At 66.3% G+C, this 22,344-nt stretch overlaps 79 non-coding genes and 4 pseudogenes across 79 annotated transcripts; all 83 read right to left on the bottom strand.

Moving 5' to 3' along the window:
• Window positions 1-1,396: 1,396 nt before the first annotated feature.
• Window positions 1,397-1,515, bottom strand: LOC137861565 (5S ribosomal RNA). Its single transcript, XR_011099696.1, has one exon. It is a non-coding gene; the product is annotated as a 5S ribosomal RNA (ribosomal RNA).
• A 135-nt stretch (window positions 1,516-1,650) lies between these two features.
• Window positions 1,651-1,769, bottom strand: LOC137861494 (5S ribosomal RNA). Its single transcript, XR_011099627.1, has one exon. It is a non-coding gene; the product is annotated as a 5S ribosomal RNA (ribosomal RNA).
• Window positions 1,770-1,904: 135 nt separating this feature from the next.
• LOC137861606 (5S ribosomal RNA) lies at window positions 1,905-2,023 on the bottom strand. The gene has a single exon (XR_011099734.1). It is a non-coding gene; the product is annotated as a 5S ribosomal RNA (ribosomal RNA).
• A 135-nt stretch (window positions 2,024-2,158) lies between these two features.
• Window positions 2,159-2,277, bottom strand: LOC137861618 (5S ribosomal RNA). Its single transcript, XR_011099746.1, has one exon. It is a non-coding gene; the product is annotated as a 5S ribosomal RNA (ribosomal RNA).
• Window positions 2,278-2,412: 135 nt separating this feature from the next.
• LOC137861566 (5S ribosomal RNA) lies at window positions 2,413-2,531 on the bottom strand. Its single transcript, XR_011099697.1, has one exon. It is a non-coding gene; the product is annotated as a 5S ribosomal RNA (ribosomal RNA).
• A 135-nt stretch (window positions 2,532-2,666) lies between these two features.
• Window positions 2,667-2,785, bottom strand: LOC137861630 (5S ribosomal RNA). The gene has a single exon (XR_011099757.1). It is a non-coding gene; the product is annotated as a 5S ribosomal RNA (ribosomal RNA).
• Window positions 2,786-2,920: 135 nt separating this feature from the next.
• LOC137861641 (5S ribosomal RNA) lies at window positions 2,921-3,039 on the bottom strand. Its single transcript, XR_011099769.1, has one exon. It is a non-coding gene; the product is annotated as a 5S ribosomal RNA (ribosomal RNA).
• Window positions 3,040-3,174: 135 nt separating this feature from the next.
• Window positions 3,175-3,293, bottom strand: LOC137861501 (5S ribosomal RNA). The gene has a single exon (XR_011099633.1). It is a non-coding gene; the product is annotated as a 5S ribosomal RNA (ribosomal RNA).
• A 135-nt stretch (window positions 3,294-3,428) lies between these two features.
• Window positions 3,429-3,547, bottom strand: LOC137861512 (5S ribosomal RNA). The gene has a single exon (XR_011099644.1). It is a non-coding gene; the product is annotated as a 5S ribosomal RNA (ribosomal RNA).
• Window positions 3,548-3,682: 135 nt separating this feature from the next.
• Window positions 3,683-3,801, bottom strand: LOC137861523 (5S ribosomal RNA). The gene has a single exon (XR_011099655.1). It is a non-coding gene; the product is annotated as a 5S ribosomal RNA (ribosomal RNA).
• A 135-nt stretch (window positions 3,802-3,936) lies between these two features.
• LOC137861536 (5S ribosomal RNA) lies at window positions 3,937-4,055 on the bottom strand. Its single transcript, XR_011099667.1, has one exon. It is a non-coding gene; the product is annotated as a 5S ribosomal RNA (ribosomal RNA).
• A 135-nt stretch (window positions 4,056-4,190) lies between these two features.
• Window positions 4,191-4,309, bottom strand: LOC137861547 (5S ribosomal RNA). The gene has a single exon (XR_011099678.1). It is a non-coding gene; the product is annotated as a 5S ribosomal RNA (ribosomal RNA).
• A 135-nt stretch (window positions 4,310-4,444) lies between these two features.
• LOC137861558 (5S ribosomal RNA) lies at window positions 4,445-4,563 on the bottom strand. Its single transcript, XR_011099689.1, has one exon. It is a non-coding gene; the product is annotated as a 5S ribosomal RNA (ribosomal RNA).
• Window positions 4,564-4,698: 135 nt separating this feature from the next.
• On the bottom strand, window positions 4,699-4,817 carry LOC137861569 (5S ribosomal RNA). Its single transcript, XR_011099700.1, has one exon. It is a non-coding gene; the product is annotated as a 5S ribosomal RNA (ribosomal RNA).
• A 135-nt stretch (window positions 4,818-4,952) lies between these two features.
• LOC137861580 (5S ribosomal RNA) lies at window positions 4,953-5,071 on the bottom strand. The gene has a single exon (XR_011099711.1). It is a non-coding gene; the product is annotated as a 5S ribosomal RNA (ribosomal RNA).
• A 135-nt stretch (window positions 5,072-5,206) lies between these two features.
• Window positions 5,207-5,325, bottom strand: LOC137861593 (5S ribosomal RNA). Its single transcript, XR_011099721.1, has one exon. It is a non-coding gene; the product is annotated as a 5S ribosomal RNA (ribosomal RNA).
• A 135-nt stretch (window positions 5,326-5,460) lies between these two features.
• Window positions 5,461-5,579, bottom strand: LOC137861604 (5S ribosomal RNA). The gene has a single exon (XR_011099732.1). It is a non-coding gene; the product is annotated as a 5S ribosomal RNA (ribosomal RNA).
• Window positions 5,580-5,714: 135 nt separating this feature from the next.
• LOC137861607 (5S ribosomal RNA) lies at window positions 5,715-5,833 on the bottom strand. The gene has a single exon (XR_011099735.1). It is a non-coding gene; the product is annotated as a 5S ribosomal RNA (ribosomal RNA).
• A 135-nt stretch (window positions 5,834-5,968) lies between these two features.
• Window positions 5,969-6,087, bottom strand: LOC137861609 (5S ribosomal RNA). The gene has a single exon (XR_011099736.1). It is a non-coding gene; the product is annotated as a 5S ribosomal RNA (ribosomal RNA).
• A 135-nt stretch (window positions 6,088-6,222) lies between these two features.
• Window positions 6,223-6,341, bottom strand: LOC137861610 (5S ribosomal RNA). The gene has a single exon (XR_011099737.1). It is a non-coding gene; the product is annotated as a 5S ribosomal RNA (ribosomal RNA).
• Window positions 6,342-6,476: 135 nt separating this feature from the next.
• Window positions 6,477-6,595, bottom strand: LOC137861611 (5S ribosomal RNA). The gene has a single exon (XR_011099738.1). It is a non-coding gene; the product is annotated as a 5S ribosomal RNA (ribosomal RNA).
• Window positions 6,596-6,730: 135 nt separating this feature from the next.
• LOC137861612 (5S ribosomal RNA) lies at window positions 6,731-6,849 on the bottom strand. The gene has a single exon (XR_011099739.1). It is a non-coding gene; the product is annotated as a 5S ribosomal RNA (ribosomal RNA).
• A 135-nt stretch (window positions 6,850-6,984) lies between these two features.
• On the bottom strand, window positions 6,985-7,103 carry LOC137861613 (5S ribosomal RNA). Its single transcript, XR_011099740.1, has one exon. It is a non-coding gene; the product is annotated as a 5S ribosomal RNA (ribosomal RNA).
• A 135-nt stretch (window positions 7,104-7,238) lies between these two features.
• LOC137861614 (5S ribosomal RNA) lies at window positions 7,239-7,357 on the bottom strand. The gene has a single exon (XR_011099742.1). It is a non-coding gene; the product is annotated as a 5S ribosomal RNA (ribosomal RNA).
• A 135-nt stretch (window positions 7,358-7,492) lies between these two features.
• On the bottom strand, window positions 7,493-7,611 carry LOC137861615 (5S ribosomal RNA). Its single transcript, XR_011099743.1, has one exon. It is a non-coding gene; the product is annotated as a 5S ribosomal RNA (ribosomal RNA).
• Window positions 7,612-7,746: 135 nt separating this feature from the next.
• LOC137861616 (5S ribosomal RNA) lies at window positions 7,747-7,865 on the bottom strand. Its single transcript, XR_011099744.1, has one exon. It is a non-coding gene; the product is annotated as a 5S ribosomal RNA (ribosomal RNA).
• Window positions 7,866-8,000: 135 nt separating this feature from the next.
• Window positions 8,001-8,119, bottom strand: LOC137861617 (5S ribosomal RNA). The gene has a single exon (XR_011099745.1). It is a non-coding gene; the product is annotated as a 5S ribosomal RNA (ribosomal RNA).
• Window positions 8,120-8,254: 135 nt separating this feature from the next.
• LOC137861620 (5S ribosomal RNA) lies at window positions 8,255-8,373 on the bottom strand. The gene has a single exon (XR_011099747.1). It is a non-coding gene; the product is annotated as a 5S ribosomal RNA (ribosomal RNA).
• Window positions 8,374-8,508: 135 nt separating this feature from the next.
• On the bottom strand, window positions 8,509-8,627 carry LOC137861621 (5S ribosomal RNA). Its single transcript, XR_011099748.1, has one exon. It is a non-coding gene; the product is annotated as a 5S ribosomal RNA (ribosomal RNA).
• A 135-nt stretch (window positions 8,628-8,762) lies between these two features.
• On the bottom strand, window positions 8,763-8,881 carry LOC137861622 (5S ribosomal RNA). Its single transcript, XR_011099749.1, has one exon. It is a non-coding gene; the product is annotated as a 5S ribosomal RNA (ribosomal RNA).
• Window positions 8,882-9,016: 135 nt separating this feature from the next.
• Window positions 9,017-9,135, bottom strand: LOC137861567 (5S ribosomal RNA). Its single transcript, XR_011099698.1, has one exon. It is a non-coding gene; the product is annotated as a 5S ribosomal RNA (ribosomal RNA).
• A 135-nt stretch (window positions 9,136-9,270) lies between these two features.
• LOC137861623 (5S ribosomal RNA) lies at window positions 9,271-9,389 on the bottom strand. Its single transcript, XR_011099750.1, has one exon. It is a non-coding gene; the product is annotated as a 5S ribosomal RNA (ribosomal RNA).
• Window positions 9,390-9,524: 135 nt separating this feature from the next.
• On the bottom strand, window positions 9,525-9,643 carry LOC137861624 (5S ribosomal RNA). The gene has a single exon (XR_011099751.1). It is a non-coding gene; the product is annotated as a 5S ribosomal RNA (ribosomal RNA).
• A 135-nt stretch (window positions 9,644-9,778) lies between these two features.
• LOC137861625 (5S ribosomal RNA) lies at window positions 9,779-9,897 on the bottom strand. Its single transcript, XR_011099752.1, has one exon. It is a non-coding gene; the product is annotated as a 5S ribosomal RNA (ribosomal RNA).
• A 135-nt stretch (window positions 9,898-10,032) lies between these two features.
• On the bottom strand, window positions 10,033-10,151 carry LOC137861626 (5S ribosomal RNA). Its single transcript, XR_011099753.1, has one exon. It is a non-coding gene; the product is annotated as a 5S ribosomal RNA (ribosomal RNA).
• A 135-nt stretch (window positions 10,152-10,286) lies between these two features.
• LOC137861627 (5S ribosomal RNA) lies at window positions 10,287-10,405 on the bottom strand. Its single transcript, XR_011099754.1, has one exon. It is a non-coding gene; the product is annotated as a 5S ribosomal RNA (ribosomal RNA).
• A 135-nt stretch (window positions 10,406-10,540) lies between these two features.
• On the bottom strand, window positions 10,541-10,659 carry LOC137861628 (5S ribosomal RNA). The gene has a single exon (XR_011099755.1). It is a non-coding gene; the product is annotated as a 5S ribosomal RNA (ribosomal RNA).
• Window positions 10,660-10,794: 135 nt separating this feature from the next.
• LOC137861629 (5S ribosomal RNA) lies at window positions 10,795-10,913 on the bottom strand. Its single transcript, XR_011099756.1, has one exon. It is a non-coding gene; the product is annotated as a 5S ribosomal RNA (ribosomal RNA).
• Window positions 10,914-11,048: 135 nt separating this feature from the next.
• On the bottom strand, window positions 11,049-11,167 carry LOC137861631 (5S ribosomal RNA). The gene has a single exon (XR_011099758.1). It is a non-coding gene; the product is annotated as a 5S ribosomal RNA (ribosomal RNA).
• Window positions 11,168-11,302: 135 nt separating this feature from the next.
• On the bottom strand, window positions 11,303-11,421 carry LOC137861632 (5S ribosomal RNA). Its single transcript, XR_011099759.1, has one exon. It is a non-coding gene; the product is annotated as a 5S ribosomal RNA (ribosomal RNA).
• A 135-nt stretch (window positions 11,422-11,556) lies between these two features.
• Window positions 11,557-11,675, bottom strand: LOC137861633 (5S ribosomal RNA). Its single transcript, XR_011099760.1, has one exon. It is a non-coding gene; the product is annotated as a 5S ribosomal RNA (ribosomal RNA).
• Window positions 11,676-11,810: 135 nt separating this feature from the next.
• On the bottom strand, window positions 11,811-11,929 carry LOC137861634 (5S ribosomal RNA). Its single transcript, XR_011099761.1, has one exon. It is a non-coding gene; the product is annotated as a 5S ribosomal RNA (ribosomal RNA).
• Window positions 11,930-12,064: 135 nt separating this feature from the next.
• LOC137861635 (5S ribosomal RNA) lies at window positions 12,065-12,183 on the bottom strand. Its single transcript, XR_011099763.1, has one exon. It is a non-coding gene; the product is annotated as a 5S ribosomal RNA (ribosomal RNA).
• Window positions 12,184-12,318: 135 nt separating this feature from the next.
• LOC137861636 (5S ribosomal RNA) lies at window positions 12,319-12,437 on the bottom strand. Its single transcript, XR_011099764.1, has one exon. It is a non-coding gene; the product is annotated as a 5S ribosomal RNA (ribosomal RNA).
• Window positions 12,438-12,572: 135 nt separating this feature from the next.
• LOC137861637 (5S ribosomal RNA) lies at window positions 12,573-12,691 on the bottom strand. The gene has a single exon (XR_011099765.1). It is a non-coding gene; the product is annotated as a 5S ribosomal RNA (ribosomal RNA).
• A 135-nt stretch (window positions 12,692-12,826) lies between these two features.
• LOC137861638 (5S ribosomal RNA) lies at window positions 12,827-12,945 on the bottom strand. The gene has a single exon (XR_011099766.1). It is a non-coding gene; the product is annotated as a 5S ribosomal RNA (ribosomal RNA).
• Window positions 12,946-13,080: 135 nt separating this feature from the next.
• Window positions 13,081-13,199, bottom strand: LOC137861639 (5S ribosomal RNA). The gene has a single exon (XR_011099767.1). It is a non-coding gene; the product is annotated as a 5S ribosomal RNA (ribosomal RNA).
• A 135-nt stretch (window positions 13,200-13,334) lies between these two features.
• On the bottom strand, window positions 13,335-13,453 carry LOC137861640 (5S ribosomal RNA). The gene has a single exon (XR_011099768.1). It is a non-coding gene; the product is annotated as a 5S ribosomal RNA (ribosomal RNA).
• Window positions 13,454-13,588: 135 nt separating this feature from the next.
• Window positions 13,589-13,707, bottom strand: LOC137861642 (5S ribosomal RNA). The gene has a single exon (XR_011099770.1). It is a non-coding gene; the product is annotated as a 5S ribosomal RNA (ribosomal RNA).
• Window positions 13,708-13,842: 135 nt separating this feature from the next.
• LOC137861643 (5S ribosomal RNA) lies at window positions 13,843-13,961 on the bottom strand. Its single transcript, XR_011099771.1, has one exon. It is a non-coding gene; the product is annotated as a 5S ribosomal RNA (ribosomal RNA).
• A 135-nt stretch (window positions 13,962-14,096) lies between these two features.
• LOC137861644 (5S ribosomal RNA) lies at window positions 14,097-14,215 on the bottom strand. The gene has a single exon (XR_011099772.1). It is a non-coding gene; the product is annotated as a 5S ribosomal RNA (ribosomal RNA).
• A 135-nt stretch (window positions 14,216-14,350) lies between these two features.
• LOC137861646 (5S ribosomal RNA) lies at window positions 14,351-14,469 on the bottom strand. Its single transcript, XR_011099773.1, has one exon. It is a non-coding gene; the product is annotated as a 5S ribosomal RNA (ribosomal RNA).
• Window positions 14,470-14,603: 134 nt separating this feature from the next.
• LOC137861647 (5S ribosomal RNA) lies at window positions 14,604-14,722 on the bottom strand. The gene has a single exon (XR_011099774.1). It is a non-coding gene; the product is annotated as a 5S ribosomal RNA (ribosomal RNA).
• A 135-nt stretch (window positions 14,723-14,857) lies between these two features.
• LOC137861495 (5S ribosomal RNA) lies at window positions 14,858-14,976 on the bottom strand. The gene has a single exon (XR_011099628.1). It is a non-coding gene; the product is annotated as a 5S ribosomal RNA (ribosomal RNA).
• Window positions 14,977-15,111: 135 nt separating this feature from the next.
• On the bottom strand, window positions 15,112-15,230 carry LOC137861496 (5S ribosomal RNA). The gene has a single exon (XR_011099629.1). It is a non-coding gene; the product is annotated as a 5S ribosomal RNA (ribosomal RNA).
• A 135-nt stretch (window positions 15,231-15,365) lies between these two features.
• Window positions 15,366-15,484, bottom strand: LOC137861497 (5S ribosomal RNA). The gene has a single exon (XR_011099630.1). It is a non-coding gene; the product is annotated as a 5S ribosomal RNA (ribosomal RNA).
• Window positions 15,485-15,619: 135 nt separating this feature from the next.
• On the bottom strand, window positions 15,620-15,738 carry LOC137861499 (5S ribosomal RNA). The gene has a single exon (XR_011099631.1). It is a non-coding gene; the product is annotated as a 5S ribosomal RNA (ribosomal RNA).
• Window positions 15,739-15,873: 135 nt separating this feature from the next.
• LOC137861500 (5S ribosomal RNA) lies at window positions 15,874-15,992 on the bottom strand. Its single transcript, XR_011099632.1, has one exon. It is a non-coding gene; the product is annotated as a 5S ribosomal RNA (ribosomal RNA).
• A 135-nt stretch (window positions 15,993-16,127) lies between these two features.
• Window positions 16,128-16,242, bottom strand: LOC137861594 (5S ribosomal RNA; annotated as a pseudogene).
• Window positions 16,243-16,377: 135 nt separating this feature from the next.
• On the bottom strand, window positions 16,378-16,496 carry LOC137861502 (5S ribosomal RNA). The gene has a single exon (XR_011099634.1). It is a non-coding gene; the product is annotated as a 5S ribosomal RNA (ribosomal RNA).
• Window positions 16,497-16,631: 135 nt separating this feature from the next.
• On the bottom strand, window positions 16,632-16,751 carry LOC137861577 (5S ribosomal RNA). Its single transcript, XR_011099708.1, has one exon. It is a non-coding gene; the product is annotated as a 5S ribosomal RNA (ribosomal RNA).
• Window positions 16,752-16,885: 134 nt separating this feature from the next.
• LOC137861583 (5S ribosomal RNA) lies at window positions 16,886-17,006 on the bottom strand. Its single transcript, XR_011099713.1, has one exon. It is a non-coding gene; the product is annotated as a 5S ribosomal RNA (ribosomal RNA).
• Window positions 17,007-17,141: 135 nt separating this feature from the next.
• Window positions 17,142-17,261, bottom strand: LOC137861573 (5S ribosomal RNA). Its single transcript, XR_011099704.1, has one exon. It is a non-coding gene; the product is annotated as a 5S ribosomal RNA (ribosomal RNA).
• A 135-nt stretch (window positions 17,262-17,396) lies between these two features.
• On the bottom strand, window positions 17,397-17,515 carry LOC137861503 (5S ribosomal RNA). Its single transcript, XR_011099635.1, has one exon. It is a non-coding gene; the product is annotated as a 5S ribosomal RNA (ribosomal RNA).
• Window positions 17,516-17,650: 135 nt separating this feature from the next.
• LOC137861575 (5S ribosomal RNA) lies at window positions 17,651-17,770 on the bottom strand. Its single transcript, XR_011099706.1, has one exon. It is a non-coding gene; the product is annotated as a 5S ribosomal RNA (ribosomal RNA).
• Window positions 17,771-17,905: 135 nt separating this feature from the next.
• Window positions 17,906-18,024, bottom strand: LOC137861504 (5S ribosomal RNA). Its single transcript, XR_011099636.1, has one exon. It is a non-coding gene; the product is annotated as a 5S ribosomal RNA (ribosomal RNA).
• Window positions 18,025-18,159: 135 nt separating this feature from the next.
• Window positions 18,160-18,279, bottom strand: LOC137861570 (5S ribosomal RNA). Its single transcript, XR_011099701.1, has one exon. It is a non-coding gene; the product is annotated as a 5S ribosomal RNA (ribosomal RNA).
• A 135-nt stretch (window positions 18,280-18,414) lies between these two features.
• On the bottom strand, window positions 18,415-18,534 carry LOC137861578 (5S ribosomal RNA). Its single transcript, XR_011099709.1, has one exon. It is a non-coding gene; the product is annotated as a 5S ribosomal RNA (ribosomal RNA).
• A 135-nt stretch (window positions 18,535-18,669) lies between these two features.
• LOC137861505 (5S ribosomal RNA) lies at window positions 18,670-18,788 on the bottom strand. The gene has a single exon (XR_011099637.1). It is a non-coding gene; the product is annotated as a 5S ribosomal RNA (ribosomal RNA).
• Window positions 18,789-18,923: 135 nt separating this feature from the next.
• LOC137861506 (5S ribosomal RNA) lies at window positions 18,924-19,042 on the bottom strand. Its single transcript, XR_011099638.1, has one exon. It is a non-coding gene; the product is annotated as a 5S ribosomal RNA (ribosomal RNA).
• A 135-nt stretch (window positions 19,043-19,177) lies between these two features.
• LOC137861507 (5S ribosomal RNA) lies at window positions 19,178-19,296 on the bottom strand. The gene has a single exon (XR_011099639.1). It is a non-coding gene; the product is annotated as a 5S ribosomal RNA (ribosomal RNA).
• Window positions 19,297-19,431: 135 nt separating this feature from the next.
• On the bottom strand, window positions 19,432-19,550 carry LOC137861508 (5S ribosomal RNA). Its single transcript, XR_011099640.1, has one exon. It is a non-coding gene; the product is annotated as a 5S ribosomal RNA (ribosomal RNA).
• A 135-nt stretch (window positions 19,551-19,685) lies between these two features.
• Window positions 19,686-19,805, bottom strand: LOC137861571 (5S ribosomal RNA). Its single transcript, XR_011099702.1, has one exon. It is a non-coding gene; the product is annotated as a 5S ribosomal RNA (ribosomal RNA).
• Window positions 19,806-19,940: 135 nt separating this feature from the next.
• On the bottom strand, window positions 19,941-20,060 carry LOC137861587 (5S ribosomal RNA). Its single transcript, XR_011099718.1, has one exon. It is a non-coding gene; the product is annotated as a 5S ribosomal RNA (ribosomal RNA).
• A 136-nt stretch (window positions 20,061-20,196) lies between these two features.
• Window positions 20,197-20,315, bottom strand: LOC137861590 (5S ribosomal RNA; annotated as a pseudogene).
• Window positions 20,316-20,450: 135 nt separating this feature from the next.
• LOC137861509 (5S ribosomal RNA) lies at window positions 20,451-20,569 on the bottom strand. Its single transcript, XR_011099641.1, has one exon. It is a non-coding gene; the product is annotated as a 5S ribosomal RNA (ribosomal RNA).
• A 135-nt stretch (window positions 20,570-20,704) lies between these two features.
• Window positions 20,705-20,824, bottom strand: LOC137861574 (5S ribosomal RNA). Its single transcript, XR_011099705.1, has one exon. It is a non-coding gene; the product is annotated as a 5S ribosomal RNA (ribosomal RNA).
• Window positions 20,825-20,959: 135 nt separating this feature from the next.
• On the bottom strand, window positions 20,960-21,078 carry LOC137861510 (5S ribosomal RNA). The gene has a single exon (XR_011099642.1). It is a non-coding gene; the product is annotated as a 5S ribosomal RNA (ribosomal RNA).
• A 136-nt stretch (window positions 21,079-21,214) lies between these two features.
• Window positions 21,215-21,332, bottom strand: LOC137861579 (5S ribosomal RNA). Its single transcript, XR_011099710.1, has one exon. It is a non-coding gene; the product is annotated as a 5S ribosomal RNA (ribosomal RNA).
• A 136-nt stretch (window positions 21,333-21,468) lies between these two features.
• Window positions 21,469-21,587, bottom strand: LOC137861511 (5S ribosomal RNA). Its single transcript, XR_011099643.1, has one exon. It is a non-coding gene; the product is annotated as a 5S ribosomal RNA (ribosomal RNA).
• Window positions 21,588-21,721: 134 nt separating this feature from the next.
• On the bottom strand, window positions 21,722-21,840 carry LOC137861513 (5S ribosomal RNA). The gene has a single exon (XR_011099645.1). It is a non-coding gene; the product is annotated as a 5S ribosomal RNA (ribosomal RNA).
• A 134-nt stretch (window positions 21,841-21,974) lies between these two features.
• On the bottom strand, window positions 21,975-22,093 carry LOC137861595 (5S ribosomal RNA; annotated as a pseudogene).
• Window positions 22,094-22,231: 138 nt separating this feature from the next.
• Window positions 22,232-22,344, bottom strand: LOC137861591 (5S ribosomal RNA; annotated as a pseudogene).

The raw sequence follows: 22,344 nt of genomic DNA on the forward strand, positions 1-22,344 counted from the left end.
GCGATGGCTGCCCCCGGGCTTTCCACCTCGCCTGTCTGGTGCCCCCGCTGCCCCGCGTCCCCAGGTGAGCCCCAGTGTGGGCCATGTGGCTCTGGTGTCCCTGGGTGTCCCTGCCCTCGCTCACAGCCGCGCTCTGGCTGCGCAGTGGGACGTGGCAGTGCGGCTCATGTGTGGTCAAGCCAGGCCAGTTGCGGGAGGCAGACAAGGTTGCAGAGCAGCCCCCCGTGATCCCCGGGGAGGAAGAACACGGTGCCCACATGGGCAGAGGTGATGGGAGTGTCTGCAGCCGCTGCTTCAGCAGGATCCCTACAACCCAACACTGCCCTGTACCTAACGGGAACCCTGGGTGAGGCCCCTGCCACCTCCCACATCTCACCCCAAACCTCCTGGGTCTGGTCTCCCTGCCCGGAGAGTTTGTGACACTGCCTTTGGTCGCAGGGGGCTGCTGCTTTGCAGTTCCTGCGTGGGCGCACCAGAAACGGGCAGCGTGGGGAGCACCGCAATTACCGGAGACCACGCGCATCAGGCAGCAAAGGTCAGTACAGGCACTGCTGGGGGAACAGCCCGGGGAGTGGCAGCACTGGGCAAGGGCGTTTGGAGGAAGAGACGAGATGGGAGAGATGGAGCCGAGGAGTGATGGTTTGGGCTGGGTGAGGGACAACCAGCTATAGCTGGAGGTGTTGCTGAAGCTGGGCTGGAAGGGGAGCAGCACACTGCGGGGCAGCCGCCAGCTGGGCGGCAGGCACTGAAGGGCTGAAGCCAGCACGTCACCAGACACAACCCATCTCCTCCGCAGGCAGAGTGTGGCAACCCCGGAGGTGACCCCGTATTGAGCAGGGATGAGCTCGACGCCCTCCTGGGCGAGGTAACTTACAGGTGGTGACACCAACAGGCAGAGCCCAACCATGGGACACTGAATGCCTGGGGTAACCCCACATCAGGTGCTCAGCCTATGGGGGGCACGCAAGTGAAATCCAGGGTAAAGACAAGAGGCTGGGAGCAGGTGGAAACAAAGAGCAAACTCCCATGGGCTGTCCCACAGGGCGCATGGGACGGGATCCTGCAGTGGGCTTTCCAGAGCATGGCACGGCCACTCGCAGACACCCATGGGCTCTTCGTGTAGTGCATGCAGCTGACACGGGAGGAGCTGACGTGCTGCAGGCCAATGCTAAAGGACAGCTGTGCAATGGTAAGAGCACAGGCGGATGGATACAAATGACCAACACATAATAAAATGAGAAAAAAAAAAAAAAAAAGCCACAGCCTAATAAAATAGCTAAATGGCATACACATAACTAGAGGGAACAAAAAAGAGGATAGAATGTGATCACAAATTCAACAAGTGAGTAAATTGAAAAGATTTTAATAAATATGAAAATATAAAAGTAGGAAAAAAAGCCTACAGCACCCGGTATTCCCAGGAGGTCTCCCATCCAAGTACTAACCGGGCCCGACCCTGCTTAGCTTCCGAGATCAGACGAGATCGGGCGTTGCCAGGGTGGTATGGCCATAGGCACCCTCCTCCCCGCCAACAGCCCTCTTCCCAACAGCCGCCGCACAACCGCCGCCGCGACGGGCTGTGCCACGGCCTCCCTGCCAACAGGCGGCGCCCCTGGCCCCGCAAAAGTCCCCCCCGACGGCAAAGACAAAAGCCTACAGCACCCGGTATTCCCAGGAGGTCTCCCATCCAAGTACTAACCGGGCCCGACCCTGCTTAGCTTCCGAGATCAGACGAGATCGGGCGTTGCCAGGGTGGTATGGCCGTAGGCACCCTCCTCCCCGCCAACAGCCCTCTTCCCAACAGCCGCCGCACAACCGCCGCCGCGACGGCCTGTGCCACGGCCTCCCTGCCAACAGGCGGCGCCCCTGGCCCCGCAAAAGTCCCCCCCGACGGCAAAGACAAAAGCCTACAGCACCCGGTATTCCCAGGAGGTCTCCCATCCAAGTACTAACCGGGCCCGACCCTGCTTAGCTTCCGAGATCAGACGAGATCGGGCGTTGCCAGGGTGGTATGGCCGTAGGCACCCTCCTCCCCGCCAACAGCCCTCTTCCCAACAGCCGCCGCACAACCGCCGCCGCGACGGGCTGTGCCACAGCCTCCCTGCCAACAGGCGGCGCCCCTGGCCCCGCAAAAGTCCCCCCCGACGGCAAAGACAAAAGCCTACAGCACCCGGTATTCCCAGGAGGTCTCCCATCCAAGTACTAACCGGGCCCGACCCTGCTTAGCTTCCGAGATCAGACGAGATCGGGCGTTGCCAGGGTGGTATGGCCGTAGGCACCCTCCTCCCCGCCAACAGCCCTCTTCCCAACAGCCGCCGCACAACCGCCGCCGCGACGGGCTGTGCCACGGCCTCCCTGCCAACAGGCGGCGCCCCTGGCCCCGCAAAAGTCCCCCCCGACGGCAAAGACAAAAGCCTACAGCACCCGGTATTCCCAGGAGGTCTCCCATCCAAGTACTAACCGGGCCCGACCCTGCTTAGCTTCCGAGATCAGACGAGATCAGGCGTTGCCAGGGTGGTATGGCCGTAGGCACCCTCCTCCCCGCCAACAGCCCTCTTCCCAACAGCCGCCGCACAACCGCCGCCGCGACGGGCTGTGCCACGGCCTCCCTGCCAACAGGCGGCGCCCCTGGCCCCGCAAAAGTCCCCCCCGACGGCAAAGACAAAAGCCTACAGCACCCGGTATTCCCAGGAGGTCTCCCATCCAAGTACTAACCGGGCCCGACCCTGCTTAGCTTCCGAGATCAGACGAGATCGGGCGTTGCCAGGGTGGTATGGCCGTAGGCACCCTCCTCCCCGCCAACAGCCCTCTTCCCAACAGCCGCCGCACAACCGCCGCCGCGACGGGCTGTGCCACGGCCTCCCTGCCAACAGGCGGCGCCCCTGGCCCCGCAAAAGTCCCCCCCGACGGCAAAGACAAAAGCCTACAGCACCCGGTATTCCCAGGAGGTCTCCCATCCAAGTACTAACCGGGCCCGACCCTGCTTAGCTTCCGAGATCAGACGAGATCGGGCGTTGCCAGGGTGGTATGGCCGTAGGCACCCTCCTCCCCGCCAACAGCCCTCTTCCCAACAGCCGCCGCACAACCGCCGCCGCGACGGCCTGTGCCACGGCCTCCCTGCCAACAGGCGGCGCCCCTGGCCCCGCAAAAGTCCCCCCCGACGGCAAAGACAAAAGCCTACAGCACCCGGTATTCCCAGGAGGTCTCCCATCCAAGTACTAACCGGGCCCGACCCTGCTTAGCTTCCGAGATCAGACGAGATCGGGCGTTGCCAGGGTGGTATGGCCGTAGGCACCCTCCTCCCCGCCAACAGCCCTCTTCCCAACAGCCGCCGCACAACCGCCGCCGCGACGGGCTGTGCCACGGCCTCCCTGCCAACAGGCGGCGCCCCTGGCCCCGCAAAAGTCCCCCCCGACGGCAAAGACAAAAGCCTACAGCACCCGGTATTCCCAGGAGGTCTCCCATCCAAGTACTAACCGGGCCCGACCCTGCTTAGCTTCCGAGATCAGACGAGATCGGGCGTTGCCAGGGTGGTATGGCCGTAGGCACCCTCCTCCCCGCCAACAGCCCTCTTCCCAACAGCCGCCGCACAACCGCCGCCGCGACGGGCTGTGCCACGGCCTCCCTGCCAACAGGCGGCGCCCCTGGCCCCGCAAAAGTCCCCCCCGACGGCAAAGACAAAAGCCTACAGCACCCGGTATTCCCAGGAGGTCTCCCATCCAAGTACTAACCGGGCCCGACCCTGCTTAGCTTCCGAGATCAGACGAGATCGGGCGTTGCCAGGGTGGTATGGCCGTAGGCACCCTCCTCCCCGCCAACAGCCCTCTTCCCAACAGCCGCCGCACAACCGCCGCCGCGACGGGCTGTGCCACGGCCTCCCTGCCAACAGGCGGCGCCCCTGGCCCCGCAAAAGTCCCCCCCGACGGCAAAGACAAAAGCCTACAGCACCCGGTATTCCCAGGAGGTCTCCCATCCAAGTACTAACCGGGCCCGACCCTGCTTAGCTTCCGAGATCAGACGAGATCGGGCGTTGCCAGGGTGGTATGGCCGTAGGCACCCTCCTCCCCGCCAACAGCCCTCTTCCCAACAGCCGCCGCACAACCGCCGCCGCGACGGGCTGTGCCACGGCCTCCCTGCCAACAGGCGGCGCCCCTGGCCCCGCAAAAGTCCCCCCCGACGGCAAAGACAAAAGCCTACAGCACCCGGTATTCCCAGGAGGTCTCCCATCCAAGTACTAACCGGGCCCGACCCTGCTTAGCTTCCGAGATCAGACGAGATCGGGCGTTGCCAGGGTGGTATGGCCGTAGGCACCCTCCTCCCCGCCAACAGCCCTCTTCCCAACAGCCGCCGCACAACCGCCGCCGCGACGGGCTGTGCCACGGCCTCCCTGCCAACAGGCGGCGCCCCTGGCCCCGCAAAAGTCCCCCCCGACGGCAAAGACAAAAGCCTACAGCACCCGGTATTCCCAGGAGGTCTCCCATCCAAGTACTAACCGGGCCCGACCCTGCTTAGCTTCCGAGATCAGACGAGATCGGGCGTTGCCAGGGTGGTATGGCCGTAGGCACCCTCCTCCCCGCCAACAGCCCTCTTCCCAACAGCCGCCGCACAACCGCCGCCGCGACGGGCTGTGCCACGGCCTCCCTGACAACAGGCGGCGCCCCTGGCCCCGCAAAAGTCCCCCCCGACGGCAAAGACAAAAGCCTACAGCACCCGGTATTCCCAGGAGGTCTCCCATCCAAGTACTAACCGGGCCCGACCCTGCTTAGCTTCCGAGATCAGACGAGATCGGGCGTTGCCAGGGTGGTATGGCCGTAGGCACCCTCCTCCCCGCCAACAGCCCTCTTCCCAACAGCCGCCGCACAACCGCCGCCGCGACGGGCTGTGCCACGGCCTCCCTGCCAACAGGCGGCGCCCCTGGCCCCGCAAAAGTCCCCCCCGACGGCAAAGACAAAAGCCTACAGCACCCGGTATTCCCAGGAGGTCTCCCATCCAAGTACTAACCGGGCCCGACCCTGCTTAGCTTCCGAGATCAGACGAGATCGGGCGTTGCCAGGGTGGTATGGCCGTAGGCACCCTCCTCCCCGCCAACAGCCCTCTTCCCAACAGCCGCCGCACAACCGCCGCCGCGACGGGCTGTGCCACGGCCTCCCTGCCAACAGGCGGCGCCCCTGGCCCCGCAAAAGTCCCCCCCGACGGCAAAGACAAAAGCCTACAGCACCCGGTATTCCCAGGAGGTCTCCCATCCAAGTACTAACCGGGCCCGACCCTGCTTAGCTTCCGAGATCAGACGAGATCGGGCGTTGCCAGGGTGGTATGGCCGTAGGCACCCTCCTCCCCGCCAACAGCCCTCTTCCCAACAGCCGCCGCACAACCGCCGCCGCGACGGGCTGTGCCACGGCCTCCCTGCCAACAGGCGGCGCCCCTGGCCCCGCAAAAGTCCCCCCCGACGGCAAAGACAAAAGCCTACAGCACCCGGTATTCCCAGGAGGTCTCCCATCCAAGTACTAACCGGGCCCGACCCTGCTTAGCTTCCGAGATCAGACGAGATCGGGCGTTGCCAGGGTGGTATGGCCGTAGGCACCCTCCTCCCCGCCAACAGCCCTCTTCCCAACAGCCGCCGCACAACCGCCGCCGCGACGGGCTGTGCCACGGCCTCCCTGACAACAGGCGGCGCCCCTGGCCCCGCAAAAGTCCCCCCCGACGGCAAAGACAAAAGCCTACAGCACCCGGTATTCCCAGGAGGTCTCCCATCCAAGTACTAACCGGGCCCGACCCTGCTTAGCTTCCGAGATCAGACGAGATCGGGCGTTGCCAGGGTGGTATGGCCGTAGGCACCCTCCTCCCCGCCAACAGCCCTCTTCCCAACAGCCGCCGCACAACCGCCGCCGCGACGGCCTGTGCCACGGCCTCCCTGCCAACAGGCGGCGCCCCTGGCCCCGCAAAAGCCCCCCCCGACGGCAAAGACAAAAGCCTACAGCACCCGGTATTCCCAGGAGGTCTCCCATCCAAGTACTAACCGGGCCCGACCCTGCTTAGCTTCCGAGATCAGACGAGATCGGGCGTTGCCAGGGTGGTATGGCCGTAGGCACCCTCCTCCCCGCCAACAGCCCTCTTCCCAACAGCCGCCGCACAACCGCCGCCGCGACGGGCTGTGCCACGGCCTCCCTGCCAACAGGCGGCGCCCCTGGCCCCGCAAAAGTGCCCCCCGACGGCAAAGACAAAAGCCTACAGCACCCGGTATTCCCAGGAGGTCTCCCATCCAAGTACTAACCGGGCCCGACCCTGCTTAGCTTCCGAGATCAGACGAGATCGGGCGTTGCCAGGGTGGTATGGCCGTAGGCACCCTCCTCCCCGCCAACAGCCCTCTTCCCAACAGCCGCCGCACAACCGCCGCCGCGACGGCCTGTGCCACGGCCTCCCTGCCAACAGGCGGCGCCCCTGGCCCCGCAAAAGTCCCCCCCGACGGCAAAGACAAAAGCCTACAGCACCCGGTATTCCCAGGAGGTCTCCCATCCAAGTACTAACCGGGCCCGACCCTGCTTAGCTTCCGAGATCAGACGAGATCGGGCGTTGCCAGGGTGGTATGGCCGTAGGCACCCTCCTCCCCGCCAACAGCCCTCTTCCCAACAGCCGCTGCACAACCGCCGCCGCGACGGGCTGTGCCACGGCCTCCCTGCCAACAGGCGGCGCCCCTGGCCCCGCAAAAGTCCCCCCCGACGGCAAAGACAAAAGCCTACAGCACCCGGTATTCCCAGGAGGTCTCCCATCCAAGTACTAACCGGGCCCGACCCTGCTTAGCTTCCGAGATCAGACGAGATCGGGCGTTGCCAGGGTGGTATGGCCGTAGGCACCCTCCTCCCCGCCAACAGCCCTCTTCCCAACAGCCGCCGCACAACCGCCGCCGCGACGGGCTGTGCCACGGCCTCCCTGCCAACAGGCGGCGCCCCTGGCCCCGCAAAAGTCCCCCCCGACGGCAAAGACAAAAGCCTACAGCACCCGGTATTCCCAGGAGGTCTCCCATCCAAGTACTAACCGGGCCCGACCCTGCTTAGCTTCCGAGATCAGACGAGATCGGGCGTTGCCAGGGTGGTATGGCCGTAGGCACCCTCCTCCCCGCCAACAGCCCTCTTCCCAACAGCCGCCGCACAACCGCCGCCGCGACGGCCTGTGCCACGGCCTCCCTGCCAACAGGCGGCGCCCCTGGCCCCGCAAAAGTCCCCCCCGACGGCAAAGACAAAAGCCTACAGCACCCGGTATTCCCAGGAGGTCTCCCATCCAAGTACTAACCGGGCCCGACCCTGCTTAGCTTCCGAGATCAGACGAGATCGGGCGTTGCCAGGGTGGTATGGCCGTAGGCACCCTCCTCCCCGCCAACAGCCCTCTTCCCAACAGCCGCCGCACAACCGCCGCCGCGACGGGCTGTGCCACGGCCTCCCTGCCAACAGGCGGCGCCCCTGGCCCCGCAAAAGTCCCCCCCGACGGCAAAGACAAAAGCCTACAGCACCCGGTATTCCCAGGAGGTCTCCCATCCAAGTACTAACCGGGCCCGACCCTGCTTAGCTTCCGAGATCAGACGAGATCGGGCGTTGCCAGGGTGGTATGGCCGTAGGCACCCTCCTCCCCGCCAACAGCCCTCTTCCCAACAGCCGCCGCACAACCGCCGCCGCGACGGGCTGTGCCACGGCCTCCCTGCCAACAGGCGGCGCCCCTGGCCCCGCAAAAGTCCCCCCCGACGGCAAAGACAAAAGCCTACAGCACCCGGTATTCCCAGGAGGTCTCCCATCCAAGTACTAACCGGGCCCGACCCTGCTTAGCTTCCGAGATCAGACGAGATCGGGCGTTGCCAGGGTGGTATGGCCGTAGGCACCCTCCTCCCCGCCAACAGCCCTCTTCCCAACAGCCGCCGCACAACCGCCGCCGCGACGGGCTGTGCCACGGCCTCCCTGCCAACAGGCGGCGCCCCTGGCCCCGCAAAAGTCCCCCCCGACGGCAAAGACAAAAGCCTACAGCACCCGGTATTCCCAGGAGGTCTCCCATCCAAGTACTAACCGGGCCCGACCCTGCTTAGCTTCCGAGATCAGACGAGATCGGGCGTTGCCAGGGTGGTATGGCCGTAGGCACCCTCCTCCCCGCCAACAGCCCTCTTCCCAACAGCCGCCGCACAACCGCCGCCGCGACGGGCTGTGCCACGGCCTCCCTGCCAACAGGCGGCGCCCCTGGCCCCGCAAAAGTGCCCCCCGACGGCAAAGACAAAAGCCTACAGCACCCGGTATTCCCAGGAGGTCTCCCATCCAAGTACTAACCGGGCCCGACCCTGCTTAGCTTCCGAGATCAGACGAGATCGGGCGTTGCCAGGGTGGTATGGCCGTAGGCACCCTCCTCCCCGCCAACAGCCCTCTTCCCAACAGCCGCCGCACAACCGCCGCCGCGACGGGCTGTGCCACGGCCTCCCTGCCAACAGGCGGCGCCCCTGGCCCCGCAAAAGCCCCCCCCGACGGCAAAGACAAAAGCCTACAGCACCCGGTATTCCCAGGAGGTCTCCCATCCAAGTACTAACCGGGCCCGACCCTGCTTAGCTTCCGAGATCAGACGAGATCGGGCGTTGCCAGGGTGGTATGGCCGTAGGCACCCTCCTCCCCGCCAACAGCCCTCTTCCCAACAGCCGCCGCACAACCGCCGCCGCGACGGGCTGTGCCACGGCCTCCCTGCCAACAGGCGGCGCCCCTGGCCCCGCAAAAGTCCCCCCCGACGGCAAAGACAAAAGCCTACAGCACCCGGTATTCCCAGGAGGTCTCCCATCCAAGTACTAACCGGGCCCGACCCTGCTTAGCTTCCGAGATCAGACGAGATCGGGCGTTGCCAGGGTGGTATGGCCGTAGGCACCCTCCTCCCCGCCAACAGCCCTCTTCCCAACAGCCGCCGCACAACCGCCGCCGCGACGGGCTGTGCCACGGCCTCCCTGCCAACAGGCGGCGCCCCTGGCCCCGCAAAAGTCCCCCCCGACGGCAAAGACAAAAGCCTACAGCACCCGGTATTCCCAGGAGGTCTCCCATCCAAGTACTAACTGGGCCCGACCCTGCTTAGCTTCCGAGATCAGACGAGATCGGGCGTTGCCAGGGTGGTATGGCCGTAGGCACCCTCCTCCCCGCCAACAGCCCTCTTCCCAACAGCCGCCGCACAACCGCCGCCGCGACGGGCTGTGCCACGGCCTCCCTGCCAACAGGCGGCGCCCCTGGCCCCGCAAAAGTGCCCCCCGACGGCAAAGACAAAAGCCTACAGCACCCGGTATTCCCAGGAGGTCTCCCATCCAAGTACTAACCGGGCCCGACCCTGCTTAGCTTCCGAGATCAGACGAGATCGGGCGTTGCCAGGGTGGTATGGCCGTAGGCACCCTCCTCCCCGCCAACAGCCCTCTTCCCAACAGCCGCCGCACAACCGCCGCCGCGACGGCCTGTGCCACGGCCTCCCTGCCAACAGGCGGCGCCCCTGGCCCCGCAAAAGCCCCCCCCGACGGCAAAGACAAAAGCCTACAGCACCCGGTATTCCCAGGAGGTCTCCCATCCAAGTACTAACCGGGCCCGACCCTGCTTAGCTTCCGAGATCAGACGAGATCGGGCGTTGCCAGGGTGGTATGGCCGTAGGCACCCTCCTCCCCGCCAACAGCCCTCTTCCCAACAGCCGCCGCACAACCGCCGCCGCGACGGCCTGTGCCACGGCCTCCCTGCCAACAGGCGGCGCCCCTGGCCCCGCAAAAGCCCCCCCCGACGGCAAAGACAAAAGCCTACAGCACCCGGTATTCCCAGGAGGTCTCCCATCCAAGTACTAACCGGGCCCGACCCTGCTTAGCTTCCGAGATCAGACGAGATCGGGCGTTGCCAGGGTGGTATGGCCGTAGGCACCCTCCTCCCCGCCAACAGCCCTCTTCCCAACAGCCGCCGCACAACCGCCGCCGCGACGGCCTGTGCCACGGCCTCCCTGCCAACAGGCGGCGCCCCTGGCCCCGCAAAAGTCCCCCCCGACGGCAAAGACAAAAGCCTACAGCACCCGGTATTCCCAGGAGGTCTCCCATCCAAGTACTAACCGGGCCCGACCCTGCTTAGCTTCCGAGATCAGACGAGATCGGGCGTTGCCAGGGTGGTATGGCCGTAGGCACCCTCCTCCCCGCCAACAGCCCTCTTCCCAACAGCCGCCGCACAACCGCCGCCGCGACGGCCTGTGCCACGGCCTCCCTGCCAACAGGCGGCGCCCCTGGCCCCGCAAAAGTCCCCCCCGACGGCAAAGACAAAAGCCTACAGCACCCGGTATTCCCAGGAGGTCTCCCATCCAAGTACTAACCGGGCCCGACCCTGCTTAGCTTCCGAGATCAGACGAGATCGGGCGTTGCCAGGGTGGTATGGCCGTAGGCACCCTCCTCCCCGCCAACAGCCCTCTTCCCAACAGCCGCCGCACAACCGCCGCCGCGACGGGCTGTGCCACGGCCTCCCTGCCAACAGGCGGCGCCCCTGGCCCCGCAAAAGTCCCCCCCGACGGCAAAGACAAAAGCCTACAGCACCCGGTATTCCCAGGAGGTCTCCCATCCAAGTACTAACCGGGCCCGACCCTGCTTAGCTTCCGAGATCAGACGAGATCGGGCGTTGCCAGGGTGGTATGGCCGTAGGCACCCTCCTCCCCGCCAACAGCCCTCTTCCCAACAGCCGCCGCACAACCGCCGCCGCGACGGGCTGTGCCACGGCCTCCCTGCCAACAGGCGGCGCCCCTGGCCCCGCAAAAGTCCCCCCCGACGGCAAAGACAAAAGCCTACAGCACCCGGTATTCCCAGGAGGTCTCCCATCCAAGTACTAACCGGGCCCGACCCTGCTTAGCTTCCGAGATCAGACGAGATCGGGCGTTGCCAGGGTGGTATGGCCGTAGGCACCCTCCTCCCCGCCAACAGCCCTCTTCCCAACAGCCGCCGCACAACCGCCGCCGCGACGGGCTGTGCCACGGCCTCCCTGACAACAGGCGGCGCCCCTGGCCCCGCAAAAGTCCCCCCCGACGGCAAAGACAAAAGCCTACAGCACCCGGTATTCCCAGGAGGTCTCCCATCCAAGTACTAACCGGGCCCGACCCTGCTTAGCTTCCGAGATCAGACGAGATCGGGCGTTGCCAGGGTGGTATGGCCGTAGGCACCCTCCTCCCCGCCAACAGCCCTCTTCCCAACAGCCGCCGCACAACCGCCGCCGCGACGGGCTGTGCCACGGCCTCCCTGCCAACAGGCGGCGCCCCTGGCCCCGCAAAAGTCCCCCCCGACGGCAAAGACAAAAGCCTACAGCACCCGGTATTCCCAGGAGGTCTCCCATCCAAGTACTAACCGGGCCCGACCCTGCTTAGCTTCCGAGATCAGACGAGATCGGGCGTTGCCAGGGTGGTATGGCCGTAGGCACCCTCCTCCCCGCCAACAGCCCTCTTCCCAACAGCCGCCGCACAACCGCCGCCGCGACGGCCTGTGCCACGGCCTCCCTGCCAACAGGCGGCGCCCCTGGCCCCGCAAAAGTCCCCCCCGACGGCAAAGACAAAAGCCTACAGCACCCGGTATTCCCAGGAGGTCTCCCATCCAAGTACTAACCGGGCCCGACCCTGCTTAGCTTCCGAGATCAGACGAGATCGGGCGTTGCCAGGGTGGTATGGCCGTAGGCACCCTCCTCCCCGCCAACAGCCCTCTTCCCAACAGCCGCCGCACAACCGCCGCCGCGACGGCCTGTGCCACGGCCTCCCTGCCAACAGGCGGCGCCCCTGGCCCCGCAAAAGTCCCCCCCGACGGCAAAGACAAAAGCCTACAGCACCCGGTATTCCCAGGAGGTCTCCCATCCAAGTACTAACCGGGCCCGACCCTGCTTAGCTTCCGAGATCAGACGAGATCGGGCGTTGCCAGGGTGGTATGGCCGTAGGCACCCTCCTCCCCGCCAACAGCCCTCTTCCCAACAGCCGCCGCACAACCGCCGCCGCGACGGGCTGTGCCACGGCCTCCCTGCCAACAGGCGGCGCCCCTGGCCCCGCAAAAGTCCCCCCCGACGGCAAAGACAAAAGCCTACAGCACCCGGTATTCCCAGGAGGTCTCCCATCCAAGTACTAACCGGGCCCGACCCTGCTTAGCTTCCGAGATCAGACGAGATCGGGCGTTGCCAGGGTGGTATGGCCGTAGGCACCCTCCTCCCCGCCAACAGCCCTCTTCCCAACAGCCGCCGCACAACCGCCGCCGCGACGGCCTGTGCCACGGCCTCCCTGCCAACAGGCGGCGCCCCTGGCCCCGCAAAAGTCCCCCCCGACGGCAAAGACAAAAGCCTACAGCACCCGGTATTCCCAGGAGGTCTCCCATCCAAGTACTAACCGGGCCCGACCCTGCTTAGCTTCCGAGATCAGACGAGATCGGGCGTTGCCAGGGTGGTATGGCCGTAGGCACCCTCCTCCCCGCCAACAGCCCTCTTCCCAACAGCCGCCGCACAACCGCCGCCGCGACGGCCTGTGCCACGGCCTCCCTGCCAACAGGCGGCGCCCCTGGCCCCGCAAAAGTCCCCCCCGACGGCAAAGACAAAAGCCTACAGCACCCGGTATTCCCAGGAGGTCTCCCATCCAAGTACTAACCGGGCCCGACCCTGCTTAGCTTCCGAGATCAGACGAGATCGGGCGTTGCCAGGGTGGTATGGCCGTAGGCACCCTCCTCCCCGCCAACAGCCCTCTTCCCAACAGCCGCCGCACAACCGCCGCCGCGACGGCCTGTGCCACGGCCTCCCTGCCAACAGGCGGCGCCCCTGGCCCCGCAAAAGTCCCCCCCGACGGCAAAGACAAAAGCCTACAGCACCCGGTATTCCCAGGAGGTCTCCCATCCAAGTACTAACCGGGCCCGACCCTGCTTAGCTTCCGAGATCAGACGAGATCGGGCGTTGCCAGGGTGGTATGGCCGTAGGCACCCTCCTCCCCGCCAACAGCCCTCTTCCCAACAGCCGCCGCACAACCGCCGCCGCGACGGGCTGTGCCACGGCCTCCCTGCCAACAGGCGGCGCCCCTGGCCCCGCAAAAGTCCCCCCCGACGGCAAAGACAAAAGCCTACAGCACCCGGTATTCCCAGGAGGTCTCCCATCCAAGTACTAACCGGGCCCGACCCTGCTTAGCTTCCGAGATCAGACGAGATCGGGCGTTGCCAGGGTGGTATGGCCGTAGGCACCCTCCTCCCCGCCAACAGCCCTCTTCCCAACAGCCGCCGCACAACCGCCGCCGCGACGGGCTGTGCCACGGCCTCCCTGCCAACAGGCGGCGCCCCTGGCCCCGCAAAAGTCCCCCCCGACGGCAAAGACAAAAGCCTACAGCACCCGGTATTCCCAGGAGGTCTCCCATCCAAGTACTAACCGGGCCCGACCCTGCTTAGCTTCCGAGATCAGACGAGATCGGGCGTTGCCAGGGTGGTATGGCCGTAGGCACCCTCCTCCCCGCCAACAGCCCTCTTCCCAACAGCCGCCGCACAACCGCCGCCGCGACGGCCTGTGCCACGGCCTCCCTGCCAACAGGCGGCGCCCCTGGCCCCGCAAAAGTCCCCCCCGACGGCAAAGACAAAAGCCTACAGCACCCGGTATTCCCAGGAGGTCTCCCATCCAAGTACTAACCGGGCCCGACCCTGCTTAGCTTCCGAGATCAGACGAGATCGGGCGTTGCCAGGGTGGTATGGCCGTAGGCACCCTCCTCCCCGCCAACAGCCCTCTTCCCAACAGCCGCCGCACAACCGCCGCCGCGACGGGCTGTGCCACGGCCTCCCTGCCAACAGGCGGCGCCCCTGGCCCCGCAAAAGTCCCCCCCGACGGCAAAGACAAAAGCCTACAGCACCCGGTATTCCCAGGAGGTCTCCCATCCAAGTACTAACCGGGCCCGACCCTGCTTAGCTTCCGAGATCAGACGAGATCGGGCGTTGCCAGGGTGGTATGGCCGTAGGCACCCTCCTCCCCGCCAACAGCCCTCTTCCCAACAGCCGCCGCACAACCGCCGCCGCGACGGCCTGTGCCACGGCCTCCCTGCCAACAGGCGGCGCCCCTGGCCCCGCAAAAGTCCCCCCCGACGGCAAAGACAAAAGCCTACAGCACCCGGTATTCCCAGGAGGTCTCCCATCCAAGTACTAACCGGGCCCGACCCTGCTTAGCTTCCGAGATCAGACGAGATCGGGCGTTGCCAGGGTGGTATGGCCGTAGGCACCCTCCTCCCCGCCAACAGCCCTCTTCCCAACAGCCGCCGCACAACCGCCGCCGCGACGGGCTGTGCCACGGCCTCCCTGCCAACAGGCGGCGCCCCTGGCCCCGCAAAAGTGCCCCCCGACGGCAAAGACAAAAGCCTACAGCACCCGGTATTCCCAGGAGGTCTCCCATCCAAGTACTAACCGGGCCCGACCCTGCTTAGCTTCCGAGATCAGACGAGATCGGGCGTTGCCAGGGTGGTATGGCCGTAGGCACCCTCCTCCCCGCCAACAGCCCTCTTCCCAACAGCCGCCGCACAACCGCCGCCGCGACGGCCTGTGCCACGGCCTCCCTGCCAACAGGCGGCGCCCCTGGCCCCGCAAAAGTCCCCCCGACGGCAAAGACAAAAGCCTACAGCACCCGGTATTCCCAGGAGGTCTCCCATCCAAGTACTAACCGGGCCCGACCCTGCTTAGCTTCCGAGATCAGACGAGATCGGGCGTTGCCAGGGTGGTATGGCCGTAGGCACCCTCCTCCCCGCCAACAGCCCTCTTCCCAACAGCCGCCGCACAACCGCCGCCGCGACGGGCTGTGCCACGGCCTCCCTGCCAACAGGCGGCGCCCCTGGCCCCGCAAAAGTCCCCCCCGACGGCAAAGACAAAAGCCTACAGCACCCGGTATTCCCAGGAGGTCTCCCATCCAAGTACTAACCGGGCCCGACCCTGCTTAGCTTCCGAGATCAGACGAGATCGGGCGTTGCCAGGGTGGTATGGCCGTAGGCACCCTCCTCCCCGCCAACAGCCCTCTTCCCAACAGCCGCCGCACAACCGCCGCCGCGACGGGCTGTGCCACGGCCTCCCTGCCAACAGGCGGCGCCCCTGGCCCCGCAAAAGTCCCCCCCGACGGCAAAGACAAAAGCCTACAGCACCCGGTATTCCCAGGAGGTCTCCCATCCAAGTACTAACCGGGCCCGACCCTGCTTAGCTTCCGAGATCAGACGAGATCGGGCGTTGCCAGGGTGGTATGGCCGTAGGCACCCTCCTCCCCGCCAACAGCCCTCTTCCCAACAGCCGCCGCACAACCGCCGCCGCGACGGGCTGTGCCACGGCCTCCCTGACAACAGGCGGCGCCCCTGGCCCCGCAAAAGTCCCCCCCGACGGCAAAGACAAAAGCCTACAGCACCCGGTATTCCCAGGAGGTCTCCCATCCAAGTACTAACCGGGCCCGACCCTGCTTAGCTTCCGAGATCAGACGAGATCGGGCGTTGCCAGGGTGGTATGGCCGTAGGCACCCTCCTCCCCGCCAACAGCCCTCTTCCCAACAGCCGCCGCACAACCGCCGCCGCGACGGGCTGTGCCACGGCCTCCCTGACAACAGGCGGCGCCCCTGGCCCCGCAAAAGTCCCCCCCGACGGCAAAGACAAAAGCCTACAGCACCCGGTATTCCCAGGAGGTCTCCCATCCAAGTACTAACCGGGCCCGACCCTGCTTAGCTTCCGAGATCAGACGAGATCGGGCGTTGCCAGGGTGGTATGGCCGTAGGCACCCTCCTCCCCGCCAACAGCCCTCTTCCCAACAGCCGCCGCACAACCGCCGCCGCGACGGGCTGTGCCACGGCCTCCCTGACAACAGGCGGCGCCCCTGGCCCCGCAAAAGTCCCCCCCGACGGCAAAGACAAAAGCCTACAGCACCCGGTATTCCCAGGAGGTCTCCCATCCAAGTACTAACCGGGCCCGACCCTGCTTAGCTTCCGAGATCAGACGAGATCGGGCGTTGCCAGGGTGGTATGGCCGTAGGCACCCTCCTCCCCGCCAACAGCCCTCTTCCCAACAGCCGCCGCACAACCGCCGCCGCGACGGGCTGTGCCACGGCCTCCCTGCCAACAGGCGGCGCCCCTGGCCCCGCAAAAGTCCCCCCCGACGGCAAAGACAAAAGCCTACAGCAGTATTCCCAGGAGGTCTCCCATCCAAGTACTAACCGGGCCCGACCCTGCTTAGCTTCCGAGATCAGACGAGATCGGGCGTTGCCAGGGTGGTATGGCCGTAGGCACCCTCCTCCCCGCCAACAGCCCTCTTCCCAACAGCCGCCGCACAACCGCCGCCGCGACGGCCTGTGCCACGGCCTCCCTGCCAACAGGCGGCGCCCCTGGCCCCGCAAAAGTCCCCCCCGACGGCAAAGACAAAAGCCTACAGCACCCGGTATTCCCAGGAGGTCTCCCATCCAAGTACTAACCGGGCCCGACCCTGCTTAGCTTCCGAGATCAGACGAGATCGGGCGTTGCCAGGGTGGTATGGCCGTAGGCACCCTCCTCCCCGCCAACAGCCCTCTTCCCAACAGCCGCCGCACAACCGCCGCCGCGACGGCCTGTGCCACGGCCTCCCTGACAACAGGCGGCGCCCCTGGCCCCGCAAAAGTCCCCCCCGACGGCAAAGACAAAAGCCTACAGGCACCCGGTATTCCCAGGAGGTCTCCCATCCAAGTACTAACCGGGCCCGACCCTGCTTAGCTTCCGAGATCAGACGAGATCGGGCGTTGCCAGGGTGGTATGGCCGTAGGCACCCTCCTCCCCGCCAACAGCCCTCTTCCCAACAGCCGCCGCACAACCGCCGCCGCGACGGGCTGTGCCACGGCCTCCCTGCAACAGGCGGCGCCCCTGGCCCCGCAAAAGTCCCCCCCGACGGCAAAGACAAAAGCCTACAGCACCCGGGTATTCCCAGGAGGTCTCCCATCCAAGTACTAACCGGGCCCGACCCTGCTTAGCTTCCGAGATCAGACGAGATCGGGGCGTTGCCAGGGTGGTATGGCCGTAGGCACCCTCCTCCCCGCCAACAGCCCTCTTCCCAACAGCCGCCGCACAACCGCCGCCGCGACGGGCTGTGCCACGGCCTCCCTGCCAACAGGCGGCGCCCCTGGCCCCGCAAAAGTCCCCCCCGACGGCAAAGACAAAAGCCTACAGCACCCGGTATTCCCAGGAGGTCTCCCATCCAAGTACTAACCGGGCCCGACCCTGCTTAGCTTCCGAGATCAGACGAGATCGGGCCGTTGCCAGGGTGGTATGGCCGTAGGCACCCTCCTCCCCGCCAACAGCCCTCTTCCCAACAGCCGCCGCACAACCGCCGCCGCGACGGGCTGTGCCACGGCCTCCCTGCCAACAGGCGGCGCCCCTGGCCCCGCAAAAGTCCCCCCCGACGGCAAAGACAAAAGCCTACAGCACCCGGTATTCCCAGGAGGTCTCCCATCCAAGTACTAACCGGGCCCGACCCTGCTTAGCTTCCGAGATCAGACGAGATCGGGCGTTGCCAGGGTGGTATGGCCGTAGGCACCCTCCTCCCCGCCAACAGCCCTCTTCCCAACAGCCGCCGCACAACCGCCGCCGCGACGGCCTGTGCCACGGCCTCCCTGCCAACAGGCGGCGCCCCTGGCCCCGCAAAAGTCCCCCCCGACGGCAAAGACAAAAGCCTACAGCACCCGGTATTCCCAGGAGGTCTCCCATCCAAGTACTAACCGGGGCCCGACCCTGCTTAGCTTCCGAGATCAGACGAGATCGGGCGTTGCCAGGGTGGTATGGCCGTAGGCACCCTCCTCCCCGCCAACAGCCCTCTTCCCAACAGCCGCCGCACAACCGCCGCCGCGACGGGCTGTGCCACGGCCTCCCTGCCAACAGGCGGCGGCCCCTGGCCCCGCAAAAGTCCCCCCGACGGCAAAGACAAAAGCCTACAGCACCCGGTATTCCCAGGAGGTCTCCCATCCAAGTACTAACCGGGCCCGACCCTGCTTAGCTTCCGAGATCAGACGAGATCGGGCGTTGCCAGGGTGGTATGGCCGTAGGCACCCTCCTCCCCGCCAACAGCCCTCTTCCCAACAGCCGCCGCACAACCGCCGCCGCGACGGGCTGTGCCACGGCCTCCCTGCCAACAGGCGGCGCCCCTGGCCCCGCAAAAGTCCCCCCCGACGGCAAAGACAAAAGCCTACAGCACCCGGTATTCCCAGGAGGTCTCCCATCCAAGTACTAACCGGGCCCGACCCTGCTTAGCTTCCGAGATCAGACGAGATCGGAGCGTTGCCAGGGTGGTATGGCCGTAGGCACCCTCCTCCCCGCCAACAGCCCTCTTCCCAACAGCCGCCGCACAACCGCCGCCGCGACGGGCTGTGCCACGGCCTCCCTGACAACAGGCGGCGCCCCTGGCCCCGCAAAAGTCCCCCCCGACGGCAAAGACAAAAGCCTACAGGCACCCGGTATTCCCAGGAGGTCTCCCATCCAAGTACTAACCGGGCCCGACCCTGCTTAGCTTCCGAGATCAGACGAGATCGGGCGTTGCCAGGGTGGTATGGCCGTAGGCACCCTCCTCCCCGCCAACAGCCCTCTTCCCAACAGCCGCCGCACAACCGCCGCCGCGACGGGCTGTGCCACGGCCTCCCTGACAACAGGCGGCGCCCCTGGCCCCGCAAAAGTCCCCCCCGACGGCAAAGACAAAAGCCTACAGCACCCGGTATTCCCAGGAGGTCTCCCATCCAAGTACTAACCGGGCCCGACCCTGCTTAGCTTCCGAGATCAGACGAGATCGGGCGTTGCCAGGGTGGTATGGCCGTAGGCACCTCCTCCCCGCCAACAGCCCTCTTCCCAACAGCCGCCGCACAACCGCCGCCGCGACGGCCTGTGCCACGGCCTCCCTGCCAACAGGCGGCGCCCCTGGCCCCGCAAAAGTCCCCCCCCGACGGCAAAGACAAAAGCCTACAGCACCCGGTATTCCCAGGAGGTCTCCCATCCAAGTACTAACCGGGCCCGACCCTGCTTAGCTTCCGAGATCAGACGAGATCGGGCGTTGCCAGGGTGGTATGGCCGTAGGCACCCTCCTCCCCGCCAACAGCCCTCTTCCCAACAGCCGCCGCACAACCGCCGCCGCGACGGGCTGTGCCACGGCCTCCCTGCCAACAGGCGGCGCCCCTGGCCCCGCAAAAGTCCCCCCCGACGGCAAAGACAAAAGCCTACAGCACCCGGTATTCCCAGGAGGTCTCCCATCCAAGTACTAACCGGGCCCGACCCTGCTTAGCTTCCGAGATCAGACGAGATCGGGCGTTGCCAGGGTGGTATGGCCGTAGGCACCCTCCTCCCCGCCAACAGCCCTCTTCCCAACAGCCGCCGCACAACCGCCGCCGCGACGGCCTGTGCCACGGCCTCCCTGCCAACAGGCGGCGCCCCTGGCCCCGCAAAAGTCCCCCCCGACGGCAAAGACAAAAGCCTACAGCACCCGGTATTCCCAGGAGGTCTCCCATCCAAGTACTAACCGGGCCCGACCCTGCTTAGCTTCCGAGATCAGACGAGATCGGGCGTTGCCAGGGTGGTATGGCCGTAGGCACCCTCCTCCCCGCCAACAGCCCTCTTCCCAACAGCCGCCGCACAACCGCCGCCGCGACGGCCTGTGCCACGGCCTCCCTGCCAACAGGCGGCGCCCCTGGCCCCGCAAAAGTCCCCCCCGACGGCAAAGACAAAAGCCTACAGCACCCGGTATTCCCAGGAGGTCTCCCATCCAAGTACTAACCGGGCCCGACCCTGCTTAGCTTCCGAGATCAGACGAGATCGGGCGTTGCCCAGGGTGGTATGGCCGTAGGCACCCTCCTCCCCGCCAACAGCCCTCTTCCCAACAGCCGCCGCACAACCGCCGCCGCGACGGCCTGTGCCACGGCCTCCCTGCCAACAGGCGGCGCCCCTGGCCCCGCAAAAGTCCCCCCCGACGGCAAAGACAAAAGCCTACAGCACCCGGTATTCCCAGGAGGTCTCCCATCCAAGTTACTAACCGGGCCCGACCCTGCTTAGCTTCCGAGATCAGACGAGATCGGGCGTTGCCAGGGTGGTATGGCCGTAGGCACCCTCCTCCCCGCCAACAGCCCTCTTCCCAACAGCCGCCGCACAACCGCCGCCGCGACGGCCTGTGCCACGGCCTCCCTGCCAACAGGCGGCGCCCCTGGCCCCGCAAAAGTCCCCCCCCGACGGCAAAGACAAAAGCCTACAGCACCCGGTATTCCCAGGAGGTCTCCCATCCAAGTTACTAACCGGGCCCGACCCTGCTTAGCTTCCGAGATCAGACGAGATCGGGCGTTGCCAGGGTGTATGGCCGTAGGCACCCTCCTCCCCGCCAACAGCCCTCTTCCCAACAGCCGCCGCACAACCGCCGCCGCGACGGCCTGTGCCACGGCCTCCCTGCCAACAGGCGGCGCCCCTGGCCCCGCAAAAGTCCCCCCCGACGGCAAAGACAAAAGCCTACAGCACCCGGTATTCCCAGGAGGTCTCCCATCCAAGTACTAACCGGGCCCGACCCTGCTTAGCTTCCGAGATCAGACGAGATCGGGCGTTGCCAGGGTGGTATGGCCGTAGGCACCCTCCTCCCCGCCAACAGCCCTCTTCCCAACAGCCGCCGCACAACCGCCGCCGCGACGGGCTGTGCCACGGCCTCCCTGCCAACAGGCGGCGCCCCTGGCCCCGCAAAAGTCCCCCCCGACGGCAAAGACAAAAGCCTACAGCACCCGGTATTCCCAGGAGGTCTCCCATCCAAGTACTAACCGGGCCCGACCCTGCTTAGCTTCCGAGATCAGACGAGATCGGGCCGTTGCCAGGGTGGTATGGCCGTAGGCACCCTCCTCCCCGCCAACAGCCCTCTTCCCAACAGCCGCCGCACAACCGCCGCCGCGACGGGCTGTGCCACGGCCTCCCTGCCAACAGGCGGCGCCCCTGGCCCCGCAAAAGTCCCCCCCGACGGCAAAGACAAAAGCCTACAGCACCCGGTATTCCCAGGAGGTCTCCCATCCAAGTACTAACCGGGCCCGACCCTGCTTAGCTTCCGAGATCAGACGAGATCGGGCGTTGCCAGGGTGGTATGGCCGTAGGCACCCTCCTCCCCGCCAACAGCCCTCTTCCCCAACAGCCGCCGCACAACCGCCGCCGCGACGGCCTGTGCCACGGCCTCCCTGCCAACAGGCGGCGCCCCTGGCCCCGCAAAAGTCCCCCCCGACGGCAAAGACAAAAGCCTACAGCACCCGGTATTCCCAGGAGGTCTCCCATCCAAGTACTAACCGGGCCCGACCCTGCTTAGCTTCCGAGATCAGACGAGATCGGCGTTGCCAGGGTGGTATGGCCGTAGGCACCCTCCTCCCCGCCAACAGCCCTCTTCCCAACAGCCGCCGCACAACCGCCGCCGCGACGGGCTGTGCCACGGCCTCCCTGCCAACAGGCGGCGCCCCTGGCCCCGCAAAAGTCCCCCCCCGACGGCAAAGACAAAAGCCTACAGCACCCGGTATTCCCAGGAGGTCTCCCATCCAAGTACTAACCGGGCCCGACCCTGCTTAGCTTCCGAGATCAGACGAGATCGGGCGTTGCCAGGGTGGTATGGCCGTAGGCACCCTCCTCCCCGCCAACAGCCCTCTTCCCAACAGCCGCCGCACAACCGCCGCCGCGACGGCTGTGCCACGGCCTCCCTGCCAACAGGCGGCGCCCCTGGCCCCGCAAAAGTCCCCCCCGACGGCAAAGACAAAAGCCTACAGCACCCGGTATTCCCAGGAGGTCTCCCATCCAAGTACTAACCGGGCCCGACCCTGCTTAGCTTCCGAGATCAGACGAGATCGGGCGTTGCCAGGGTGGTATGGCCGTAGGCACCCTCCTCCCCGCCAACAGCCCTCTTCCCAACAGCCGCCGCACAACCGCCGCCGCGACGGGCTGTGCCACGGCCTCCCTGACAACAGGCGGCGCCCCTGCCCCGCAAAAGTCCCCCCCGACGGCAAAGACAAAAGCCTACAGCACCCGGTATTCCCAGGAGGTCTCCATCCAAGTACTAACCGGGCCCCGACCCTGCTTAGCTTCCGAGATCAGACGAGATCGGGCGTTGCAGGGTGGTATGGCCGATAGGCACCCTCCTCCCCGCCAACAGCCCCTCTTTCCCAACAGCCGCCGCACAACCGCCGCCGCGACGGGCTGTGCCTCGGCTCCCTGCCAACAGGCGCGCGCCCTTGGCCCCGGCAAAAGTCCCCCCCGACGGCAAGACAAAAGCCTAACAGCACCCGGTATTCCCAGGAGGTCTCCCATCCAAGTACTAACCGGGCCCGACCCTGCTTAGCTTCCGAGATCAGACGAGATCGGCGTTGCCAGGGTGGTATGGCCG

The sequence above is a fragment of the Anas acuta genome, chromosome 9 (genome assembly GCF_963932015.1).
Source record: "Anas acuta chromosome 9, bAnaAcu1.1, whole genome shotgun sequence".
Lineage (NCBI taxonomy): Eukaryota > Metazoa > Chordata > Aves > Anseriformes > Anatidae > Anas > Anas acuta.